Source organism: Neofelis nebulosa, chromosome 5, assembly GCF_028018385.1.
Source record: "Neofelis nebulosa isolate mNeoNeb1 chromosome 5, mNeoNeb1.pri, whole genome shotgun sequence".
Classification (NCBI taxonomy): domain Eukaryota; kingdom Metazoa; phylum Chordata; class Mammalia; order Carnivora; family Felidae; genus Neofelis; species Neofelis nebulosa.
Genome location: NC_080786.1, coordinates 98,121,480 through 98,148,183, shown reverse-complemented (window position 1 = coordinate 98,148,183; position 26,704 = coordinate 98,121,480). Strand labels below are relative to the sequence as shown.

At 34.0% G+C, this 26,704-nt stretch overlaps 1 protein-coding gene across 37 annotated transcripts in view; it reads right to left on the bottom strand.

Moving 5' to 3' along the window:
* Positions 1-26,704, bottom strand: part of ZBTB20 (zinc finger and BTB domain containing 20) — a 777,866-nt gene that overhangs the window by 616,350 nt on the left and 134,812 nt on the right. For 34 of the 37 annotated variants that reach the window (XM_058732431.1, XM_058732419.1, XM_058732426.1 and 31 more), the window contains one exon: positions 9,278-9,329. The gene's annotated coding sequence lies outside the window, so the exon portion shown is untranslated. Of the gene's footprint in view, positions 1-9,267; positions 9,330-14,949; positions 15,266-26,704 lie in introns of those variants that run through there. The other 3 variants (XM_058732421.1, XM_058732442.1, XM_058732433.1) reach the window with 2 other exon arrangements.

The following is a 26,704-nucleotide window of genomic DNA, read 5'->3' as shown; positions in this document are numbered from 1 at the left end:
TGAGTACAGAGTATGGTTCCTTATTGGAAAGGAAATAGGAAACAGGTATTTGAAAACAGAATACGTTCACAGCAAGCAAGACAGGCTGACAGATTTTGAAGACAATTCTGAGGCTGGTAGATAAGTTTGTATTGTCATTACTTTGCTTTTCTCTTTAAATTCTTATCTCCCAGATCCTGGCCTCCCCTCTTGGGGCAGCAGCATAATATAAAAACTTAACAGTCGATCTTAAATTTAGCTGACATTTTTATATCCTTCACAACATACTCTTTAGATTGCACCCAAGAAGGAGATTATTAAATAGTAGCAGGAGACCAGTTACCAGACCATTTTGACTGAACAAAAAACAGCACTATGCCTTCTTGCTGACAAATCAAACAACATTTATATAATCATTATAATCAATTTCATAAGTAAAGGGCTATAAATGACTGGGGGGGTGGGTATGAAAGAAATTCTATTTCTCCCAAGTCCCTTCATCGACTCCTCAAACCCTACATTAGATTCAGCAGTGGAGGGAGCTACGCATGAAAAAGAGAGGACTCAGCTGAACTGGAGTCTCCTGTGAAGCAGATTCTGTCAGTCAGAAGGCAAGGACACATTTCTGTGATTATTTCAGCCTATTTCTTTGTAGTAATTAGCCAGAGTTCCATTTTGCTGGGGCTGGCATCGCTCACAGCTCACTTATTTTTTTTTTAATTTAGGCTTTTCTTTCCTTTTTATAAAGTAAATTTACATATTTTCAGTCTCTCAATCCCTTCTATGTTTTATTTATGAATATAGCCCTTCTTGGTGGTAACTTTAATGTGAAAGAGGTAGTAATTAATGTCCCAATCTGCTAGGTTAATCCCTTTCCACACTCTCTACAGAGAAGTTTAAGGTAAGTAACAGTTTACAGTCAATATTAGGTTTAATTATGCTTAATGAGAGTTAGTGTCTCTGTTTACTAACTGCATTTAGGTGTGTGGATCCTAGATGAGTTTTCCCTTGGCCTCATTCTGATTTGTTAATAGTGCCACTGTGTACTGTATACTCAGTGCTTAAATCTATAAAGCTGCTTCTAGAGAACAAAGCAAGTAAGGCACCTGTTTCAGCTGAGACACCATTAAATGAGTGCAGCCTGAATACAGCAGCATCTTTCTTTGGGCAGGGAGCTATTATTTTATAATGCTTTCCAAACAGATCCATTTGAGAGGCTAATATTGCCTAAATTTCAGATCCTGGATAAGTCTCTACATATACAAAGCTGTTTCAAACTAAGTACAATCATCAATAATGGTTACTATAAAATCATAGAGCATTAAACACTCTTAAGACTTCATGTTATTTCACATGTGAAGATCTGAAACTGCTTTGACAAGTCACTGGTTTGTTCCTCTTTTTTTTTTCCTAATAAATGTTTTTTGTCTTAAAGTTGTACTTAACTTTATGCCTGTAGGCATACCAGCATATAGAACACAACATTTATTTCCTTACTGAGCTACAGAAATAAACACCAAAACAAGTACTCAGACCTAAAGGAAATCATGCAGTGACACAAAGGAAACTTAGTACACATATTTTTTAAAGGATCCCTTTTTGCTATGTTTTTGTTGTAGATAAATTCTGAGTACAACTGATAATATAGTTTCTCTGATTCCCTTGACAGACAAATCAATTCAAGAAAAATTTATTGAATACCTGGTCTGAGATAAACACAAAAATGAAGAAGGCATATTCCCTTCCCTCAAGAAGCTTATCATCTGAGAAAGGAGACAGGCATCACTAAAAACTAACTATGAGACAGTGTTAGAAGTGTTATACTTATGTGAGCAAATGTGAAGGAAACACTGAGAAAGTATGTGTTGACTCTGTATTAGAGGGTAAAGACAGCATTTTGTGGGCCACATGAAAGGCCACAGCAGGCTGACTGAACTGTAAGAACAAAGGCATAAAACATGACAGAACATAGCGTGTTAAGACAGCAAACAGTGCAGTGTGGGCAGGAAGAGTTATGTGCTTAGGGAAAGAAGGTGAGGCAAGGTGGGAAAAGCAGGAGAGGACTTTAGAAGTTAGGGGCTCAAAAAGTGGACTGGGACCTAATTAAAAATAATTTTTAATGTCATCCTGTACTAGCTTTTAAGTAATATGAAGAATAGGAAAAAGTGAATCTTTATCAAACAATGGTGAGGTCAGTATAAAACTTGAAAATTAAACTGAAATTTTCTCAGTCTACTGATCTCTAAAAACTATTTTCAAATTTAATAACTCCTATAATGTGTTTATAAGCCCTTAGATTGAGTTCAAAAAATGAATGATTTGCTATGGGAAAATAAAATTCCTAAAATGTGTCCATCTAAAAGATTGTTTGATTATATATTAATCGAAGCTAGTGGGGAGAAAAGCTGGTATTCATATCCCTGAGAAATCTGAAAATGATCAAATGTACTTAGTGAAATAAAAATTTGCTTTGAATTAGTTTCATAAATTTTTTACCTCTTAAAAATTCTACATTTAGTTGGTATATACTGCCTTTACTTTTGCTTTCAGAAAAAAAAAGAGGTAAACATTTCCTTAAAAATCACAAACTCATGGGTCTAAAAGAAAAAGAATACATTCTAAGCTATATACTTAATCAGAAAAAGATCCATACATCTGGATGTCTCTCTACACTTAGCTAAACAGACCTTTCTGCTATGTCCTTTTCAGAAAATCTCAGTACTCTGAGCTATGCACATCTGTGAAAACCACCTGACTAGTTTATATTCTTCCCCATCAAGCTACTTTGAACCATCTAGAGGACTTTCAAGTTACTGTCAGACACTGGCCACTCATAGGTAGGTACCCACTTCTGTACCCTTGCTTAAGGAAAAGAAAAAAGCCTAGATTCAAATAATAAAAAGGTCTCCATCACCGTGATAAACATACATAAATAAAAAGTCAGTCTCCTCCTGATACCAGAGTTATATAAAATGAGTCTGATCTTTGTGTTAACTCACAGGTTATTATAGAAAAATCTTTATGGGTATGTATAACAGACTTAATGTACTTGTAGAAATATGCATAAATACACTTGATTATAGCATGCTTATGCAATATATTATAGCATATTCAAATATAAATATATATTTATATTATAAATTAAATATATAAATATATATTATTATATATTATATAAATACAATAAATAAATATATATGTAAACACACACACATACATTTACATGTCAGCATTTATTCCTGAAAGTTAAAGAAAAAATACTTAAACTGTTTTCATAACACAAATTCTAACTGAAATAAAATGTCCTTTAAAAACTATAATTAATGGCTGCTGTGTCAAACAGTGAACCAAAGGGTCAAACCTTATAATTCACAGTTTGAGAGGTCATAGCTCAAATTATAACTTTAAAAAACTGATTATCTGTGAGTAATTTGACAAATCCATCTAATATACTCTGAATGCATATAAAATCTTTTTGAGACTAAAAAGGATGTATGTCCAAGTGGACAGCTGATGGAGGAAATGGCCTTTTTACTGAACAAGGCTGAAGTCCAGCATAATGACTTGGAATGCCTTTGAATGAGCATGCAAGGCTTGAAGGCCAAACAGTACACACATCCAAAGCGAGCATAATGAACAACCTGATCAGAAGACAAAAATATTCCACACACATGTCCAAAGAGAGTAAGGAAAAATATACATTTCGATCAGCTACTATTTTATCACCATTACTATAACCCAATTAACAGGTAAACTCTGGACTATTAATAAACAATCTTTATAAGAAATAATATTTTGTAATTTAAAAAATACTAGAAATTTCCATGATTTTTCAACCTGAGATTTGAAAACACCTACATCATATATATTAAGCCTGGTTTACAAAACCATTTTATTTATGTTTTAAAGCAAATATTGCTTCATCTATTTTCATTCCAAGGCCACCCATCCCATAAAACATAATCTGAAACAATTTGGCCAACCTGCATTTTTAAAAAAAAATTTTTTAATGTGTATTTATTTTTGAGAGAGAGGGAGAGAGAGCATGAGCAGGCGAGGGGTACAGAGGGGGACACAGAACCTAAAGCAGATGCCAGGCTCTGAGTTATCAGCATGGAGCCAGATGTGGGGCTTGAACCCATGAACCATGAGATCATGACACAAGCCGAAGTTGGACGCTTAACTAACTAAGCCACCCAGGTGCCTGTGCAATTTTTTTAATCTAGAAGTGATCTACTATTATTAATAAGGACAGTCATTGAAGATAATTTCTCCACTATAAATTCCCTAACCCACACCAGAATTGAGAAGTCCAGCAAAATAAGTCACTTAATTACATATCTATGTTTGTAATATTTATTTATGTGTTTATTATATTTTCCTATTAGACGGTAAGCCTCACAGGAATAAGGACTATGTCTCTATTGTTTGGCAGTTATATCTAACACCTGGGATGTTCCTGGCACAGAGCAGACATTCAACAAATATTTGCTGGAGGTAGGAAAGAAGGCATGGAGAGAAGGAAGATGGGAGGCCCATGGTTAGCAAACCTTCTCTCCATTATTTGTGTGGCAATGGGGAGAGAAATCTAAAAGCATGTACATTCTATTTGGTCAATTTACCTACCCAGCAATTCACTGATCCATCTATCTGTCCCAGAAACCAAAAAGATTTAAAATAGCTTCCAATGGTACCTAGTTACAAGATAAAATAAATTAAATGGAAAATGAAAAATATGGAAATTACAGTAGGAAACAAGATGTTTATATATGCATACATGTAAAGACAATTAACTCATAGGAAAGGAAGGGAATTTATTTTCTCAATTTCTTCAGCTTAAATTAATCTTATTATAACCACTATTATAATGCTCTTATTATAACAAAACACTAAGAAAATATTTATTTGATCCTCATCTGGTCATACACTATAAAAACCACCACATAACCAGGTTCCTTATATCATAAGCCATACAGTCTATTGGAGGAAATAAATATTCAATTAAAATAAAAATGTAATAAGTAAGTTATAATAGTAAACACATAGGTTTGCATGAGAGAACAAAGCAGGATTCTTCTCTGGACCAGCAAAAGTGCTTACATGGTAATTGCTTTACTTTGATGCCACTATGTCCTATTCCCAGAGTCTTTTCTGATGTATGTAAACATTCCTAGCTCTTGATGTACAGGGAAGTATATACTGTCAAATGTTACTACTACAAATGAGGTCTAAACATGCAAATCACTATATCATAAGAAAACACATTTGAAAAACGTCCTTTTTCTTATAAGTGAAAGCCTAACTCTGATTCCACTTAGCCTGGTAATGTGCTTCTGTCATTCCGTTGGACCAGCCCACACATACTGGGTTCTTGATAGGTCCTGGGCTCGGCCATCTGGCCCTTTATTTACTTAATTCTTTTTTAATACTGACAAGTGTATTAGTAACACTTCCTTGATCACTGGTAAATATAGAGCCACCACACAACCAAGATTTTCCCTAATTCTGAAAGTCACTAATTAGTTGTGGGTAGGGGTTGGGGAGTATTACAAAGATACGTTGAGCACTACTACAATAAGTAATCTAATTCCCAAGAAGAAAGCATGTTAATCTGCTTCCCACTTCATTAGAGGAATAAAAAACATCTTGTCATCACTAAAGGATACAAAGAGAGACCTGGATATTAGGGGGGATGGTAGATAGGGAGGAAGAATGAAATCATCATTTAGGCAAGAAACACAAATCCCCTACATATCTTGGACAATGTTCACGGTTTTTCTTGGTATCTTTTGACTGATCTATTTAGCAGTGTGTTTCATGCGTGTAGTTTATTCATTAATAAATACAAGCTTGCAAGGGAAATGAAGGTAAATGAATCCTATTCAGAGGAACTGGTACTTACGTTATATAGTAGGCTACTCTGGAAGCTGCCTTAATCTTTTCAAACCAGTAAGGTCTCAAATTACTTGAGCTTGCAGAATAAAGCAGTGTAAACTTAAAGGAGAGAACACAATTTCCAAAGGGGCTAAAAGTCATTTAGAGAGAAGAGATGGTCAAATTATAAATACTGAAACTGGAAATTTATGTATTTTAACTCCATTAGGAAATATATTTATTTTCAGGTTTTTTTTTCTGTAGGATAAGAGACAGTCTAACAGATTTAATATTCCATAAAATTCTTCAAAGAACATTAGATGATCATTATATGCGTTAACACCAGCATCAAGTTTAAATTATCAACTCCAACTCCCTGAAATTAAAGATTCTAACTGTATAACATTAGGTCAGTTGTTCTCATTTCTAGAAACAATGCAACATCAAGCAAGAGCCTTTTAAGATTATTTTGGGTTTTAGTCTTTCTCCTTTGTTCATAAACATTTTTGGGGAAAGGATGACATTCTCTTATAGTACTCACCCCAAATAATTAGAATCTCAATGAGAAACTTATAAAACTGTGAATTGTGAGGTAGCTGTTAGTATTTCCTTGACCAAATCCCATTACTAATGAATAAAGTTAATTGGTACATACATGGAAGTAAATTGGTGAAAGGCAGATGAATATAGTAAGGGGGAAAAGTATGTTGTTTAACATGTAATTTAAGAATTGTCAACAAAGTGTGACATGTCTTATTTATCAGTATTTGCAAAAAGAAGAATAGATGTTTGGTATACAAATAAATGCAGGTATAGACACATAATAGAAGCTTTGTGTTACAGGGGAACTTAAACTTCTCTGGGCAGTGATCTGCTAAGAAGGAACAGAGACAGTTACAATGCAGTGATTAACTAGCTGACAAATCTATTATTCATGGCAGGTATGTAAGCAGTCAGGGCAACGATGTTGGTGGCCTCTACTCATCAAGCAGCTTTGCCAGTACAGACTGGATGTCTGGAACCAGGCAATACACAAAAACAATAAAACCTATATCCAGCTAGAGGAAGATTCAGCACAATCCATCTCCAGTTTTAAACAGTACTAGAAATCTCCATGCAAGAACGTTTTCCCTTAGGAAAAGATGCTGACCAACATTTATGTCTATTTATCTTCCTTTGCAAAGCAACAGGCCTGAAACACCTATGTAGAAATTCCCAACATATTATCCCCAAAAAGCGATTTTAACATTAGTTGGCAGAAATTTCTGTTGATAGGTATGACCATCATGTCGTTATGTGAACAGATGGTCAAAGTGTGTCCATTTCACTGACAGTGTATTATGTGGGTTTTTTTTTATCCCTGAACAACCAAACCAAACAAAAGCACAACACAGAAGAGGTCATTGTGCCTTCCCTCATTTGGCTGGCAGCTTCATCTGTGAAATATGAATAAAAAACCAACACAGACTATAATTCCTGTGTAGTACCATTTCTGCATAACATTTAATCGAATATTTAAGTATTCATATCCAGAAGTCATCCTGACGTTTGTGAAGATGGAAAAATACACGGAATCTTTAAAAATCTTTTAGCTCCATGATCTCCAGTAAAAGAAGAAAAACAGTCATATTTCTTGTTCTTTAGTTTTGTTTTTTTTTAATCTAACTGACAGTTTATAGGAAAAAAGGCAAATTAAAACTCTTTATTGGCATTCAGGTCTTTTAATGAAACCTCAGGAAAAAAAATATTGAAAAAAAGTAAATCCCTATATTAAAATCTATTTCCCTCTGAAACAGAGGTGCTCTCCCTTCGTATATAATATTCTTACTGAATAATTTCTAAATATTACAGCTGAAATGTTCATAACCAAATGAATTAATAGTCTAACGGATATCCAATCACCAATGACTACATCTTATACCATGAGATCTCTTAAAATACACACACACACACACACACACACACACACACACACACATTGCTGTTTGGATGCTTAATATGGTAGCTTCACCTCTGTAACTAACCTAAAATAGTTTACCTTGATTTTGTGAAATAAAAATAAATAATATTATGAGGAAAATGAGAGATTGAAAATTAAGAATATATTTCTATCTATAACAGCTACTAGTAAAAACAACAGCTGACAATTATATTGCCAAAATGCATCTACACATGTGGCTGTAGAAACTTATGTGCAAGAATACTGCTGCTACCCACCTTCAAAAAGGGCTGATGAAGTACGAGGTTTAAGAGTACATGTTTCATATTTCTGTAACTTAAAATATTGCGGAGTATTAATTTTTCATCAAGTTGTCATTTTCTCTGACATTTGGTTTTATTAATCAAGGCATTTATCATTAATTTGTAGAAAATATCATAATTAAGCCAAATAAAATAAAATCCTTAAAAGGTTAAAATTAGAAAGCAGGTGAATTAGAACTTTGACATTACCCTGTTGACATACTGGAGCATTTTGAAAGTATGGGAATCAAGTCTTTGCAGTGAGTTTGGTGCCTCAATCTTGGGGCTGGCTGGTTTTTAAAAATGTTATAAAGATTTGATTTAAAGCTCTCTGACAGTTTTGACATTCAGGTGAAAGTACTGCTGCTGCATTTGGAACAATTTGCATATCCCACTGCTAAACGGAATGTTTGAGGTGTGCACTGGTGTAAAGAAATTAAAAACAAGCTATCACACATGCTTAAGTGTATGTATTCACAAAACTGATGGTTGGATTGCAGCGCCCCATCCCCCTCCAATGTAATCCGTGATTTACTCTTCTATAATAAATTACCCTACCATGTTATTCTCGCTGGAAGATCTAACCATGCATGTAAGAAGCAAAGTAATTACAGCCCCCTCTTGTCTCAGAAACCTTCTTCAATCCCTATGAGCTCTTTACACACAATGCAGCCACACAAGTCTATTGTAAACTTCTTGCCTGAAATTCTGGACTTCTGGCTATGAGTAGCCACTAAATCTCATCTGCATGGTTTCCCGTACAGTTTTGTTGCCCGCAACAAATGCATTTTATCACTTATAGTTAGTTGTAAAGCTCTTCCTGAGGAGGAATGGGTGCTGACTTCTTGGGTTTGAGCCAATCTATTTAAGAAAAGGGCAAGGTAAAAAATCAGAAGAGTTCCCAACTGATTTCAAAACCAGGGAAGGGCCATCATACATTCTCACAGAGAAGGAAGAAGAGGTATAGCAACACCCAATTAGGCTGAGACATTCTGAGATAACACAAGCGTTCTTCTTTTTTGACTTATAATTTTAGTTTATTTTTAGGTAGACATAGAAAAAGATATTTAATGTGTTAAGGGGCAATAAAGGAAAGACCTGATACAGTAAACCCAAGACCTTAAATATTACGAAACTTTTCAAGAAGATAAAACCCATTCAAGAAAATAGCACTGGACATTACCTTCAGCCTTCAGAGTCTCAAAGGGCAATTCTTAATACTTCTTTTTGTGTGACTGTAAAAAGAAAATACTTCAAATTAAAAATCTTCAAGGAAACAATTTACATTTCCATAGCATATTTATGACCAGTCATGAGAAGTATATAGCTGAGTTTGTGTATGTCAACTAATATCTACAGTTTTCAAAAGAAAAATAAAGGCTAACACATTCATTTGTGTATGTGCAGTACAAGTACATAGTAAAGTGTGGCACGAATACACAATTTAAGTCACTGTGTGTACAGGGCTTAGATGTAGACCAGGGTATTTATTACAGTATTATTAGGATTTCTTAATTTACACAATTAAAGGTTTTTACACTTATGTTTTTATAAATAAAAAAACTAATACCAAATAGTTTTTATCCCATGTATTTGTTTATTCTTCATTATCAGAGATTTTGCAAAGATCCGCTGTGTACAATATGTTGGTAAGTACTGATGAGTTAGGAAAAATTCAAAGATAAAGCACAGGCGCTATCCCCAAAACAATGAATGAGATAAAAGAGATTTGCATAAGGGAAGATAATCCAGAGGATGAAAAGTAAATGGATGGAAGAAAAAAGGGACCAGAGGCTAACATGTCCAATATAGCTCGAACTGGTGCACAGTACCTAATGCACTGACATTAGAACATGGCTTTATGTTTCCTGTCTCAGCAAGAAAGCTATGATTATAGGGTCCTACTCAGATTTGGAGCCAGGGATGTCAAACAAATGGATGAGTCACTTTTACATTGCTTTCCATCCAAATGTATATGATAGTATAGAATCAAAGCTGAGACTGGGAGCAGTCAAGCAGGCAGGATGTTGAGGTGCCTTTAAAGCCAATTTAGTGAGTTTGAATATAAAAAAAATTAACTAGAAACAACTCTCCTATTAAAAATTGAACTTGATATTTTACGTCCTCGGAAAGCTATCCCTCCAAATTTGCTACAAAATTTCAATGATGACCTTGATGTCATATTAACTAATAATCTCCACAGAGATTCAGCCATTCAAAGTCTCAAAAGCAGTTTTACTAATGGAAACACATACATGAACATAAGCCAATCCTATCAGCTAGTGCATCTACAGTAAAAACAAACAAACAAACAAAAAAAACAAAAAACAAAAATGCAACAACAACATATTAAAATGAGAAAGATCTAAGGTTAATTGATTGGATATTTAATATGCATAAGTAATATTTTATGAAGGGAAAACAAAGAACCAAGTAACAAAGTATACTAGTAAACTAAAACAAACCTGAGTTTAAGCTGTACTGATAAATGGGATAGAGAAAAGGAAAGTGATATCCCTGTCATAGTCAGGATACATGAGTAATACAGTTATTCTGCAACATCAAACTTTAGAAGAGGCACTGAAAATTAGAATCTTTTAGGAGGAATGAGATCAAAACCATTCATCATGGATAAACAGAGGATAACAAAGAATAGGGAAAAAATGTTCAGATTGTAGAAATGAGGTCGGGAAATTTAATTTGGAGAAAACTAATTTGGCCATTACATGATATATTATAAAAGTAATTTTAATTTATCTATTGTCTCCCCCACTAGAATGGAAGTGCCATAAGGGCAGACACTGTATTTTTCACCGTATTCCCAATTTCACAATGAGTGTCTGCCACATACAAAGATCAATGAATATTTACCAAATGAAAGAATGAACAGCTTGACCAACCTATGAGACAGACACTAGGTCTATATCCATTTACAGATAAAGAAATTTAGGCTTAAAGAAGCTGAATTTTGTATATTAAACTTTGCTGTTTTGCAACTCTAAACATTTACAACCCATTGTTTAGTCTTCCATTCAATATTCATTCTAGCAGTGGAAAACAAATAAGCAAATAAGCTGTTAAACTAATAATGTCATATAGCTAGTACTGTGAGTACAAACCACAAGGTAACAGCATTGAGAGTTACATGGGCTTATGTTTTAAATAGGTTTGCACAGGAAAGCTTCTCAGAGGAGGTGACAATAAGGAAAAGTGTGCATGAAGTGAGAGAGTCAAAAAACTATCTGGAGGACTATTACAGGTTATTACAAGAGGTAAACAAGTTAGTATATATTACCTTGCTTTCTACAATGCACACAGCAAACGATACTCTTAATAACTATTATTTTATTATATTGCTCTTATTTTTTATAAATAATGAATTTCCCCACTAAATTATAAATTTGTCAGACATTCATTTTTCTTTCCCTATAGCTCCTTAAATAATGCCTACCAAATATTCAATAAAAATTTATAGAACTGAAAATAGGAAGACGCAATTATCATTTCATTAATTAGAAATAGTAACAGACTATATATAAAGTCATCATATGGCTGAGTCAATCTGACTCTGTTAAATCACTGTCACTTAATCTCTTTTGGATTTAAACGAAAGATAAGAAGGAAAAAGTTATACAATGTCTAGAGTCAATAAGTCATAGATTAAAAAAAAAAGAGTAAAAAGAATCAGAATAAAAATGAAGTTACCAATATTAGGCCACTATCTTGACCATTTACATGCTCTGTTTGCCTCCATCAGATTAATACATTTTTCTAGCGCAAGGTCTCTACCACACAGGCTTCCAATTCTTTATGTCTTCCTAAAACAAGCACAGGGACTGGTATATAGCAAACATTCGATAAATCTTTATTTAACTAAATTGGACTAAAATTAACTTTAGTAGTTCTGATGCTTTAAAGTTAGTTCAAATTTTAAAACAAAACAAAACAAAACAATAAAATAAAATAAAATAAAATAAAATAAAATAAAATAGGAGGTTACAACAGAAAAAATATCAAGTGTTAGGTTTTGACTCTGCAGTAAATGAGTAGAGAACAAGGGGAGTTTTTACCAAAGACTGAAATATAAGTGATGGTGTGGTACAGGCAGTGTTAGAGACAGACTAGTGGAACAGACCATAGGGACTCTAGTATGGGGTAGCATTTTCACAGTGTTGAGATTTTTCTCTACCTCCTCCCAAGCACCAAAATATAAATCAGATTGATACATCTGAATATAATAAGTAATCAAAGAGCTGTAAGAAAACATATCTATAAGGATGCCTGGGTGGCTCAGTCAGTTAAGCCTCCGACTTCAGCTCAGGTCATGATCTCACGGTCTGTGGGTTAGAGCCCAGCATCGGGCTCTGTGCTGACAGCTCAGAGCCGGGAGCCTGCTTTGGATTCTGTGTCTCCCTCTCTCTCTCTGACCCTCCCCCACTTGCACTATGTCTCTCTCTCTCTCAAAAATAAAAAAAAAATTAAAAAATTAAAAAATTAAAAAAAAAAACATACCCTAATGGATAAATATGTGATATATATGTATATATGTATACACACACACACACAATGGAGTATTACTCGGCAATCAAAAAAAATGAAATCTTGCCATTTGCAACTATGTACGTGGAACTAGAGAGTATTACGCTAAGCGAAATTAGTCAGAGAAAGACAAATATCATATGACTTCAGTCATATGAGGACTTTAAGATACAAAACATATGAACACAAGGGAAGGGAAACAAAAATAATATAAATAAAAACAGGGAGGGGGACAAAACATAAGAGACTCTTAAATATGGAGAACAAACAGAGGGTTACTGGAAGGGTTGTGGGGGGCGGATAGACTAAATGGGTAAGGGGCATTAAAGACTCTATCTACTCTTGAAATTATTGTTGCACTATACGCTAACTAACTTGGATGTAAATTAAAAAAAGAAAACATATGTATATAATTTTCTGAACTCCAAAGTGAGAAGATGTTTTAAGCCACATAATCAGTAGTAGATTATAACCTAAGCATAAAGATTTATGAATTTGACTACTTAAAATTAAAAATTTTTCAAAGTCAAAAAATATCTTGAATAAAATTGAGGCCGACAAAAAGGGTATTTTTTTAATGTATATGACATCATAGAGTTAATCTTAGTAAATAAATAAGTGAAAGAAATATCTTATTTTTTCAAATCAATAGGAAATTCACAATAAAATATATACAAGCTAAGATATATAAAATAATATTAATCTATAGTAGATAATTATCTGTAATGAATATTCTTTAATAATTAATCTGTACTGAAAAATGCAAAAAAATAGCCTAAATATTCCATAACAGTGAACTGGTTAAATAAATAATATGTGATACAATAATAAGCTTTCATTAAATACAGCAAGTGAAAATTTACAAAGCATCATGAAGCTCAAAAAGCAGGCTGCAGGGGTGACTGGTAGCTCAGTCAGTTAAGTGTCTGACTCTTGATTTCAGCTCAGGTCATGATTTCACCAGCTATAAGTTCCGGCCCTACATCCAGCCCCACATGGAGCCCAGCATCCATCACTCTCTGCCACTCCCCGACTGTGTGTGCGTGTGCACATGCACTCTCTTTCAAAAATAAATAAATAAACTTAAAATAAACAGGTTGCAAAATGGTATGAATAAGTAACAATTTTTAACAATGCTTTTAAATTTTTTTAATGTTTACTTATTTTTGAGAGAGAAAGAGAGAGAGAGACAGAGATCAGAGACAGAGAGCATGAGTGGGGGAGGAGCATAGAGAGAGGGAGATGCAGAATCTGAAGCAGGATCCAAGCTCTGAGCTGTCAGCAGAGCCTGACGCGGGGCTTGAGAACCAGGAGATCATCACCTGAGCCAAAGTTGGATGCTTAATTGACTGAGCCACCCAGGTGCCCCAATTTTTAATAATTTTTTCGTATGATATATATGTATATAGACTATGCACAGTGTTTGATAATATGAGTAAATAAATGTAGATCTTATGTATGTATGTATACATGTATCAGAAAAAGCATTTATGCATTAGAAAAAGCATGTAAGGACCTATACACTAAATTATTCCTAGTACTGATCTCAGAGAGTTAACATTATGGCAGATATTTTTCTTCTTGTGATTTCTTTCCAAATTTTCTACAATAAACACAAATTACTTTTTATAAACATAAAAGTCACTAAAACAAGTCCTAGTCTATGTTGCAGAAAAAAGATTAGATAATATATTACTAGATTTCCGAAATGTTAAGTAAGCTTGTTGAAAAAGTCTATCTGTCCCTAGAAGTTTACCTCTATAAGCTGCATAGACTTAAAAAAAAAAAAAAAAAAAAAAAGTAAGGATGGAAGGAAAGAAGATGGAGTGAGGAGGGAGGGAAGAAAGAGAATAAAGAAAAAAGAAAGGAAAAACAAAGGAAAGAAAAATAAGATTTGGCAAAAACAGCAACCACTTGTAATGGTATCTATTAGATTTCTGGAAGCCAAACTTTAATTTAACCAAATTTTCAAAGAAATACACAGAGTGTAATGAAGAAAACTTGAGAAGTTTGAGGGTATATTTATATAGTAAACATACTATTATAAGAGAAAACAGATAAAACATGCATCAATTTCAGTGATAGAACCATTATAGTTACAATTTCAAATAAGTAAAAATAAAAAGCAAGCAATGATAACTTAGAACAAAATAAATAGAAACTGCTAAAGGCTATTCTCTACCAATAATCACAGAAAACAAGTCTTCCTCATTAAATAAAAATTTAGGTATGAAGTTTGGTTGTATCTCATCAAAAATGAAAAATGAAAACCAATTTATAATCCCTAAAAAAACTTCAGAAAGAACCTGTACATACATGGTTAAGAGGACAAGATGCAGTCCCTCGAAGACAGGAAAAGGCTACTTCAGTTCTAGCCCATGATGGTGCTTCTCAGAATGAAGGTATTCATTCTGGCTTAGGATATTACCAGAGTTTTTAAAGCACCGAAGAATCTGATAAGTTCTATGGTAGACGTCTCCAAGAATCCATAAAAGTGACCTGGCCAAACTCCATAATGAAGCCATCTAAGATCAAATCAAATTCCACTGAACCAGCCTCTAGGGCAACAACAAAAGACTATTCACTTGACTCAGTCATACTTGCTGTTAGGTATTTCAGTTTCTCTTCCAAACAGAGGGGAAAAGTTCAGAAAGATTATGTACTAAACACTTCTTTTAACCCTGAAATCCAATCAATTTCTTTTTTTTGTCACTTGTCTCTTTAAAAGTAACCCAACCCCTTTCCTTTATTATGTGCAGCTTTACTCTGTTCATTTTTATTTCCCAATAGCAGAATGCCTTAAATAAATTCTTAAAAACCAACACACCAACAAATAAATAAATTAAAACTCAATGACTATAAAAAGTACACCGTCTAACCTGCTTAATTATTAAGAGGTAAACAGAATGCATTTCTGAATTATTTAATCTCCTTCCACTAAAAACTTTAAAGTTTTTGAGCTTGGAATGTGTACCCTTTCTAAGAACCCATAATCAATTATTTTAAAATATTCTATTAAGCCATTTTAATAAAAGGAATTTAAAAACATCAAAGTAAGTGTGAATTTAAACATTTGCATAAGTGCATTAGAAATACAACACATTTTTAAGATTTCAGAGGTCAGTAAAATTTCCTTCTTTCTAATTGTCCATTGTCCTCTTTCAAATACCCTACTCCACAATACGTTTCAACACAATGAGTAGAAATGTTCTCTTCTAAATTATATTAATGAGATTGATAGAATACTGGCTTTGGAGCATTTATATAATGTTCTTGCTCCTAAGCATATCATAAGAAATATACCACTATAAAACTATGGAAAATGTTAATAATTCTGAAACTATAAGAAAATAAAGAATGAACAGTAAATAAAATTTATCATTTTCTCTGGACAAAATACTAGCTCAGCTAAGAATGACTGCTGCTTGACACAAGTAAATACTGATTCCCTGGAAGGCCAGCTAATTAAATTTCTGGCTAGCTAAGTGTTCACCAGAGAAAATAAAGTTTTTGTTTTGATTCTTTTAACTGAAAACCTAAGATGTACTAGCAGATTTCCCTGCCTTGGTAAATAGGGTTTTATAATTTTATCTTCATTAAAGATGAAAAATTTATACTGCCATAGAGGATGGCCCTTAATCTTTTGGGGAGGGGGTGGTCATAAGCCCCTCTGAGAAGATGATAGAAAACCAAGGATCTCTTTCTCTAGAAAAGTGTACATGTTCTCAAAATTTTATATGTTTCCAGGAGTCCAGGGACCCACAAAAAGATCATGTGCCTTAGAATTTTATAAAATTGTAAATGCATACACAGTGGAGATTGTACAGACAACACAGTGATCCCAGGCAGAACAAGGATGTTTAAAGTTGCTTTTTGAAGACATCTTTAATAGTGAAGTACTTTCTTATGATTTGTTTCCTTTCCTCTAAAAGGGGATTGTAAAAACAACTCTGCTTAATTTAGTCTTGGTTAAAGGTTAAGTATGTTTCCTTTTAGGATAATTGCACTACCAGAGTTTGAGCTTTAAAACAAAATAGTACTGTTTTCAAATCATTCCACATTCTAGACGTGGCAACAATTTTCTTACACTTTTTTAACTCTTAGAGGAGGCAGTGTCAGAGAGAAAGCTATTTAACGTTCACCTTTACTTCTAAAAATTATCAGATAATTGCACATACATAAACATTCCCTGTAGTGAGGTTTTATTCTAAGTACTTTATGTGTATTTACTTATTTACACCTCACAAAAACTCTAGGTGGTGGGTACCTAGATACCAGATGTCATTTTCCACATTTTATTGACATTTAAACTAAGGCATACAGAGATTATGTGATTCACCAAAGATCGCCTCTCTACTGAATGGCAGAACCAGGATGCATTCACAGTCTGGCCACTCAGTCTGCACTTCTGCAAACAATATTACGTTTCCAGTGTCATGAGCTGATGGGTTTTCTTGCGTGGTTGTGTATTTAACACAATATAGTCTTCACTACCATGCAAGACACATTCATACTGGTTTTCCCAGACATAAACATTTGAGGAGTTGTTCCTAGGTTGCTGACAAAACTGGCACCACCTGTGTGCAGCTGGCAATTATATACTGCTGTTCACTTAAATGCCCAGATGGAAAAAAATAAAATGTCACTATGTCAGTAAATGTGGAATCCTACAATAAAATCTGACCCTTCATTTCCTTTTTGGAAAAAGTTCCAGTGAGATACAAAATTCAATGATTGTACAGTCTAAAGGCCAACCAAGACAACAGGATGAATGGCCAATAGTGTCATAATCACAGTTCCCAAAGATGAGGGCCTACGAGATGCTCCAGTGGCTAAGTTAGCTGCAACAACATGAACATTTCCTTGGCATACCCTTCTCACTGATGGATTGAGAGCTCCCAGAGATAGCGACATACTTGTCTCATCTGCTTTCAGTGCACCAACCTTAATATTTCGTGTAGTCCCATAAAGAGCAAAGGCTGGTAAGAAAGGAATAAAGGAAGAGAGAAAGAGAGGAAGAAAGGGAGAGAGTGAGAGAGAGAGGGGAGGGAAGGAAGGAAAGAAGAAAAGAAAGACAAGGAAAAAATTCCATTTTTATAGTTTGTACAGAAGAGTTTTCAGTTAAAAATTTGTTCCATTTAATTTTTATTCAATTACTCTTTACACATAAATGCAATTAAGCAGGTACCAGTGAGATACAAATATAAAAGGGCAAAATAAGGCAGAATGTTCAGAGTCCTAAAAATGGTTAAAGATCAGATAAACAGGAAAAAAAGCACAGCACAAGGCTAACAGGAATATAGATGCAAGAATGCAGAACAAGAAAGAACCTTGGTAACTGAGGCAGCTTTTCTTCATTAGACCCAGGGATTTTTATGACGTAATTGATTCCAAAGCAGCCAAGTCAGGCTGGGAATGAAAACCTGGTCAAAATAAAATAACATCTTCAGCAACTTTTGTCTCTAACTCATCCTATATGCCATAATAAAACAAATATTAGGAAATCATCTAGCCATTACCTTATTTCCTGTAATGACTCCCAATCACGTAGACTATCAATGTGTTTGGTTTATAAAGTCTTCCATAATCTGGTTGCGTTGTGTATTCTGTCTTCCAAATAATAAAGAAATTTTACCCTCCAATCCAATCAGATAAGATTTTAAACCAGTATACATTGATTTGGCAAACATTTATTGAGGCCTATAATATGTTAAGGATTGTTCATGTAACTGAAATCTACATGGTCTGGGAGCCAAACAACGAATGCTAATCTCCAATTTCTCCAAAACTCTATCTCAATGCTTTCTCTCTTTTCTTATTCTTATCCAGACATCTCTCCATGGTCTTCCCTTGGACTCAACAAAAAATTGATTCCCATACGATCAGTTCAATCACTCTCATTTTAGCTCAGACACATTTCAGTTTTGAAAATCTGATCATAAAGACATATATACAGAAGGCTATCCTTATGCGCTGTTCCCACTAACACTCTCATACAGACACAAACATGGATCTCAAATTAACATGACACACATAAACTCTTACTAGGATCCAGACACACTTGTCTTCTATCTATACTTTTATTAAGCCACACTTGTTTGGGGCTTTGGAACTTGGTCTTCTAAGGCTCTTCCCCCAGATCATTTCATGGTGGCTTCCCCTTCTCATCATTCAGTCTCAGCTCAAATGGCACCTCATTATTCTTTATCCCATTATCCATATTTTCTGACCCAAGTCACTCTTTCCTTCACCATCCAGTTTTATTTTCTTCATAGGTTATCACTCTCTGCAATCATTTTGTTTATTTAAAAACTCATTCACTGTGTGTCTTCCTACATTAGGGATCCTACCAATTTAGCTACATGTAATTCACTGCCAAATCACTTTCCCCTGGCATTATGCCTGGCATACAGTAAGCACTCAAATATCTGAAGAATGAATAAATATATACAAAAATAATTATGGAGTTAATATTCAATCTGTAAATATTTTTACCTACAGTGAACAATATGATTTTTTTAAGTTAAATCCCAGACTGAGGAATGCTCTGCCCCTAACATAATTACATTTAGGAGAAAGATCCAAGATACATTTGATGACACTTGAGAGTTTTAACAAAAGAGAGTATCATAGAATTAGACCTAACTTGTCTTGATACTTAAGACTAACATCATTCCTCTTCTTAACCACAGCTCCCTCGTATTCCCCCATTAAACCTACTGATATATCATCATCAACATTTATAATGTCAAGAACAGTTGAATTTAACTGAATGAAGGCAGTGACAGTGTCACATATCTCATTTTGGATGTTTATTGCTAAAATTATTGAGTCAGTACCCATGAAAGATGGAAGATGCAGGGTACGACTAGACCCTAAGTATAACATGTACAGATTCACTGCCTCCCTCATTCAGTGTACAAATATTCTACCTATGCCCATATTTGACAAAAATTCTAAATACTTCTAAAGATTAAAAAAAATCATTCATTTAAACCAGGGATCAGCAAACTTTCTGTAAAAGGCCAAATGATAAACGTTTTTGGCTTTGTAGGTAATACAGTTTCTGTCTCAGTTACTCAACTCTGCCATCATCTCATGAAAGCTGCCACAGGAGGAGCGCCTGGGTGGTTCAGTCGGTTAAGCGTCCGACTTCAGCTCAGGTCACGATCTCGAGGTCCGTGAGTTCCAGCCCCGCATCGGGCTCTGGGCTGATGGCTCAGAGCCTGGAGCCTGCTTCCGATTCTGTGTCTCCCTCTCTCTCTGCCCCTCCCCCGTTCATGCTCTGTCTCTGTCTCAAAAATAAATAAAACGTTAAAAAAAATAAAAAAAAAAAGAAAGAAAGCAGCCACAGGCAATAAATACATAAACAAATGACATGCCTGTATCAATAAAGCTTTACTTACAAAAACTGTGGGATCATCAGGGAAATGCAAATGAAAACCAAATCACCTCACACCTGTTAGAATGGCTATTTTCAAGAAGATAAGAAACAAGAAGGGTTAGTGAGGATGTGGAGAAAAAGAAACCTTTGTGCACTGTTGATGCGAATGTAAATTGGTACAGCCAGTATGGAAAACAGTATGGAGGTTTCTCAAAAATTTAAAAATATAACTCCCCTATGATCCAGCATTTCCACTTGTGAGTATATCATGAAGGAAACAAAATTACTCTCTCAAAAAGATATCTGCACCCTAATGTTCAGTGTAGTACTATTTACAATAGCTAAGACTATTAGTTGATAGATGGATGAATGGACTTAAAAAAAAAGTGGCATGTATATACAATGAATGGAACATTGTTCAGCCATAAAAAAAAAAAAAAAAGGAACTCTTGCTATTTGAGGGCATTATAAGATAAGTGAAATAAGTCAGTAGAGAAAGACAAATATCATATGATCTTATTTATATCTAATGGAATTTTATATATGTGGAATTTAAGAAATGAAACAGATAAACATAGGGGGAAAAAAGACAAAGGCAAACAAACCATAAAACAGACTCTTAGCTACAGAGAACAAACTGAGGGTTTCTGGTGGGGAGGTAGGTGAGGGGATGTGTTAAATGGGTGATGGGTATTAAGAAGGGCACCTGTGATGAGCACTGGGTGTTATATGTTAGTGATGAATCACTAAATTCTACTCCTGAAACTAATATTACCCTATATGTTAACTAATTGGAATTTAAAAAAAACTTAAAAAGTAAATAAAATAAATACCCCCCCCCAAAAAAAAACAAACAAAAAAACTAAACTCATAGAGACAAAGAACAGATTGGTAGTTGCCAGGGTGTGAAGGAGGGGCAGGGTGGGGCTGGGTGGGTGGGTTGGTTTGTATGTGAAATGAGTGAAGGTGGTCTAAAGGTGCAAACTTCCAGTTATAAAATGAATAAGTCCTGGGGATGTAATGTGTATTATGGTGAAAATATTATACTGCACATCTGGAAGTTGCTAAGAGATTAGATCTTAAAAGTTCTCATCACACATACAAAGGTGTTAACTACGTGTGGTGATGGGTGTTAACTAGACTTCTTGAGGTGATCATTTTGCAATATATACATATATCATATCATGTTATATACCTGAAACTAATATACTGTTATATATCAATTATACCTCAATAATAAAAATAAACAGTAGGACAGATTTGTTGACCACTGATCTAAATTCACCAGTAAAGCCTACTGAATTTCTACATAGAGGAGATTTAACAACACAATTTAATTGGAAGGGGTACTATGAGGACTTGTGTCAGAAGCTGTTTTTGTGAGATATGCATGTTGATTTTACATGAATTATAATACTATCTGGGAGGAATGATGCGAATGTCAAGGGACCTAAACCCCTCAGGTCACCCTTGTCACTGCCATCTGATCCCACAATCAATTTGGGGGTATTTTTGGCATTACATTTTGGCCTTATATATGATTCACTGTCTTTCCATAAATATCCAATACATCAGATTATTTGTATCCTAACATTAAAATTATTTTTGAAAAGCCACAGTAAATACTTGGTTGAAGTTTAAAAAATATATTCCCTTTATCCATGCTAATTTTGCAATTCTATTTTAAACAACTATTAATTTTGTCAGACATGATTTGTTTGTAATAAACTCATTTTGTTCATTGCTCATGATTCCTTTGTCTTCAAGATGTTTACTGATTTCTCTGCCAGTGTTTTATTGAAAATGTCAGGCTATTTCAAGTTACATTTTCATTACATCTATCATGATAAAGAATTGTTTCTCCTTCAAATTCCTTTAGGTCATCTAAATTTCTCCATTAGAACATACCTTCATATATCCAAAGGACTAAATATCCCTTTACTTGATTCTTATTGATAACTATTTTTAAAAGACATTTTAAATCCATTTTATGCTTCTCAAAATTGTATCCCAACACCAAAATAACTACACAATTAAACGAAAATTTGGTGCATAAAGATTCTAAATGATCCACATTGATCCACATTGTCATGAGATAAACTATTAATCAGTAACACTATCATTTTCTATTCTCCACTTTACATTTGCTATAATAAATTCTAGTGCCAATCAGCTTTCATTAACCTATCAGCCCTTCTATCTGTGATAACCAATAATCCACCTTTCTGACATCCAATTCTGCTTTATCTCTTCTGGCTACATAAATCTCTAGAGCCTATGGTGTCAAAATATTTTTTTGGCTTCAACCAGACTACTGTAAAAACACTACAGCTATGACGTTTAAATGTAAAGTTTGCCATTATGTTACATCCGCACATCATACAGCCATGAATTTTAAAATAAAATAAGAAAATATAAGATTTTTAGATAATATTATAAAAACTGCTTCAATTGTATTCAGTATTCAATAAATGAAAACACTTGAGAATTCTAGCAAAAGTAAACCTTGAGATGGTTGAAATATCCATTCTAAATAATGGGAACATTTAGGTAATTGTCTGTACAAAACAAGGATCCGACTTTTTGAGGTCATAAAAAGCTTGACCTTCCCAGGTAAGATGAATGTGGAAAGCTTACCACTAAATTACACAATAGGGATAAGATTATTGAATCTGTCTGCAAAATAACATTCTCAAAATCTTCATAGAGTAACTGATTCATTAAAGAAATAACTGAAGATTCTTTCTCTTTTGAAAGATATGAAAGAGAATCACAAAACATTGCAATATTTGCAAAAGAGGATGGAGTGCTCATGTCTCACTTGTGAAACATGAATACCTCCTTTATTACCTATGTTCTTGCTATGTATTGAAAATACTGAAGAAAAGCAGTTCCAAAAGAACACAGGTTTGCTGATCCTGGGTTCCTGTTAATATCACATGATAGAGTGGAAGCCTTCACATACAATCAAGATGACAGTTACTTTGTACTCTGAGGGACCGATTTTTCTCTGTAGACATGAGCACAGCACAAATCACAAAGTACCAAAAATTGAGCGTAAGTGCAAACTTCTCAATTTCACTCAGGTAACAGCAAAAGGACAAGTTTAGCTACATATGAAAAGAAATCGGGTCCAAGAAGTTGAAGGGGAGAGCAGACTGGCATTAGGATCATTTATCTGACTCTGTAAGTTCATCTGCCTCACTGAAAAGAATTAAAGCAGCTTTGCCAAATATTTGTCTTGTTTAGCTACAAGCTGTCTTACTGCAATCTCACCCACACCCCATCCTCGCCCTAGCTCCCGTCCTCTCCTCAGCTATCACTTCCTTCATAATGGTCTCTCTTCCCACCTAAACTCTAACCTCTCTCTCCCTCTCCCTCCCATCATGTACACACACACACATACACACACATACACACACACACACACACACAAAGAAATACACACTGCGTGATGTTAACTGTTAAAGGATATTTTCTTTGAAAAAAATCACATATGATTATTGATATGACAATACAGAAGTATGTCAGCCACTGAAGAATTACCATGCTATAAACAAACATGACAAAGATTCACATAAAGTGCCTAATAGACCTATAAGAAGTAGTCAGGCTAGTATGAAATGCTATTAATTGCAATAAATATGTCATATTCTACTAGTGATTATATCTCTCCACTTCAAATACACAGATATTTAGGATAATTTTGATAATTAAAAAACTGAGCCAAGTTAGAATGAAAGATGGAAAAGGAAATCTCTGATTGTCAGAAAAGAACAGAGAACTCAAAGGTAGAGCCAAGGGTGGAGCTGAAGCCTTGTTGGACCCTAGAGCATCATATTCACATATACCCAGATATTTATGATGTTATATGGAATTTCAACACCAAAGCATGGGCAACAGACAAGACCTAAATCCAAAGACAGGCAAGGAGGAACAATTGAAACATGCTTATTAATGGATTCCCCCTCCATAAGGTGTAGAAAAAACTAGACTAGCATGGAGAAGCAGTAAAGATGCCTGAATTCTTCTTAGGGCTCTGGGTGGTATAAAGTCACATGAAAGATATTTGAAACCCAGATATGTTCCATAAGCACCTTAGGAGTCAGCATTTACACTATTCTTTTAGAACATAAAATCCAAGTTTAAACATTAACACAAAAACAATCTGGATTTCTTTAGACTCTTATGGGCACAGATCTAGGGTCATGGGATAAAAGAGAATGCCAAAACACTTTGGAAGGAGCCACAGAACTCTCACATAACAAACTCCTTCAACTGAAAAGGAGCTCACCGTAATATCAGAAATAGCTATTCTTTTGTTCATTCAGTCAACAAATATATATTAAATGCCTGTTGGAGGCAAGTATGATTTTAGACCCAGAAGGTAACAATAGTGAATAAAACATTGTTCCTGTCTTCAGCAAGTGTATTTTCCAGTAAGGGAGACAATGAACATAAAATATAAAATACAATGTCCCATACTAACAAATGCCATAAAGAAAAAGCAGGATGAGGGAAAAGAGAGAGAAGTTCTGAAGAGGCAGGTGTTTTTTTCCAGTTTTTATTTAAATCCAAGTTATAACATACAGTGTAATAATGATTTCAGGAGAATTTAATGATTCATCACTTACATATAACATCCAGTGTTCATCCCAAGTGTCCTTAATGCCTATCACCCATTTAGCCCACCTCCCTCCAGCAACCCTGAGTTTGTTCTCTATAGTTAGGAGTCTTATGGCTTATGGTTTGCTTCCTTCTCTCTCTGCGTGTTTGTGTGTGTGTGTGTGTGTGTGTGTGTGTGTGTGTGTGTCTTTTTGTGAAGAAGCAGGTATTTTAGATAGAATGCTGATAAAAAGGCATTCTAAGGTGAAATTCCGAAAGAACTCTGAACAAAGTGAAAGACTGAATCCCGAGGCAGAAGATACTTCAAGAGATGAGCCAAAAAAAAATCAGTGAAGATATAGAAGATTTAAACAATATAATTAATAATTTTGAACTAGCTGGTGTGTAGAAACTTTTCCCCTCGAGGATTGTATGTTCTTGCCAAACTTATGTGTAGTATGTATAAAATTCAACAATAACTGATCCATAAAAGAAGTCTCAACAAACTCAAGGAATTCATACCCTACAAAGCATATTATCTGGCCACAATACAATAATATCAGGAATCAAGGCAAAAAGACAATTTAAAAATCCTTATATATTTGGAAACTAAAAAACACATTTATAAATATTCCATGAGTCAAAAAATCATAATGGAAATATTAAATATTTAAAACTAAACAACAATGAAGACACTACATATCAAAACCTGTGGGATGCAGCTAAAGTGGTACTTAGTAGAAAATTTATGACTTTAAGTGCATATATTACATGTTAAAAATTTCTAAAATTAATTAGTTAAGGATCTGACAGCAAGTTAAAAAATAATAGCAGAATAAAGCCAAATAAAGAAGGAAATAAATAATAAAGAATATAACAAGAATTAATGACATAGAACTTATGTACAGTAGAGTACAGTAGAGCTAAAATAGGTCCTTTAAAAAGCCGAAACTTGGTTCCTTGAAAAGACAATAAAGTATTGTTTTAAACCCTATGAAATTGTCAAAATTCAACCTAATAATAAAATCTATACTGATCAAAATATTATTAATCATTAAATATTAAGCAGGAAGAGGCACTGATTAGAAACTCTAGGAATGAAGAGAATATATCTCTAAAGATAGAGGAAACATTAAAATATTATGAGAGAATATACTAAACAACTGAAGGACAATCAACTTACAAACTGAAATGAAATGGGCAATTTCCCAGAAAAGTGCAACATAACAAAATCAATACAATAAGAAATAGAAAACCTGAGTAACTTTATGATCAATAATTGATAGTAAAAAAGAGAACACAAGAAAGGAAAAGTATAGTCAATCTCACTTAAGAACTTAGGTGCAAAAATTCTAAATGAAATAACAAACCAAATAAAGCAAAATGAATGTGCATTTTTATACATATACACATAAATACATAACAATTATAGGAAATTTATCCCAGGAATGTAAGAATTATTCAACATCAGAAAATACAAATACAAAAACACTAATTCAAAAAAATATATGCACTCCCATGTTCACTGCACCATTATATACAATAGCCAAGATATGGACACTACTTAAGGGTCTATCAGTGGATAAATGGATAAAGAAGGTGTGGTATATATACACAATGGAATACTACCCAGCCATCAAAAAGAAGGAAATCTTGCCATTTATGACAACACAGATAGGCCTGGAGGGTATTATACTAAGTAAAATAAGTCAGATGGAGAAAGTCAAATACGATATGATTTCACTTATATTCAGAATCTAAAAAACAAAACAAAACAAAAATTCATAAATACAGAGAATAGACTGGTGGTGACCAGAGGGGAAGGGGTTGGGCAAAATGGGTGAAGGGGTTCAATTTTATGGTGATTGGTAGTAACTAGATTTATCATGGTGATCACTTTGGAGTATATACAAATACCAAGTTATAATGTTGTACACCTTAAACTTATATAATCTTATATACCAATTTTACCTCAATAAAAACAGAAAATATATTAAGTGATACACACCATATTACCATATTCAGAGATTAACTGAGAAAAAAAACATCGTTTCTCAAATATAAACTAACAAAAAAACTCCA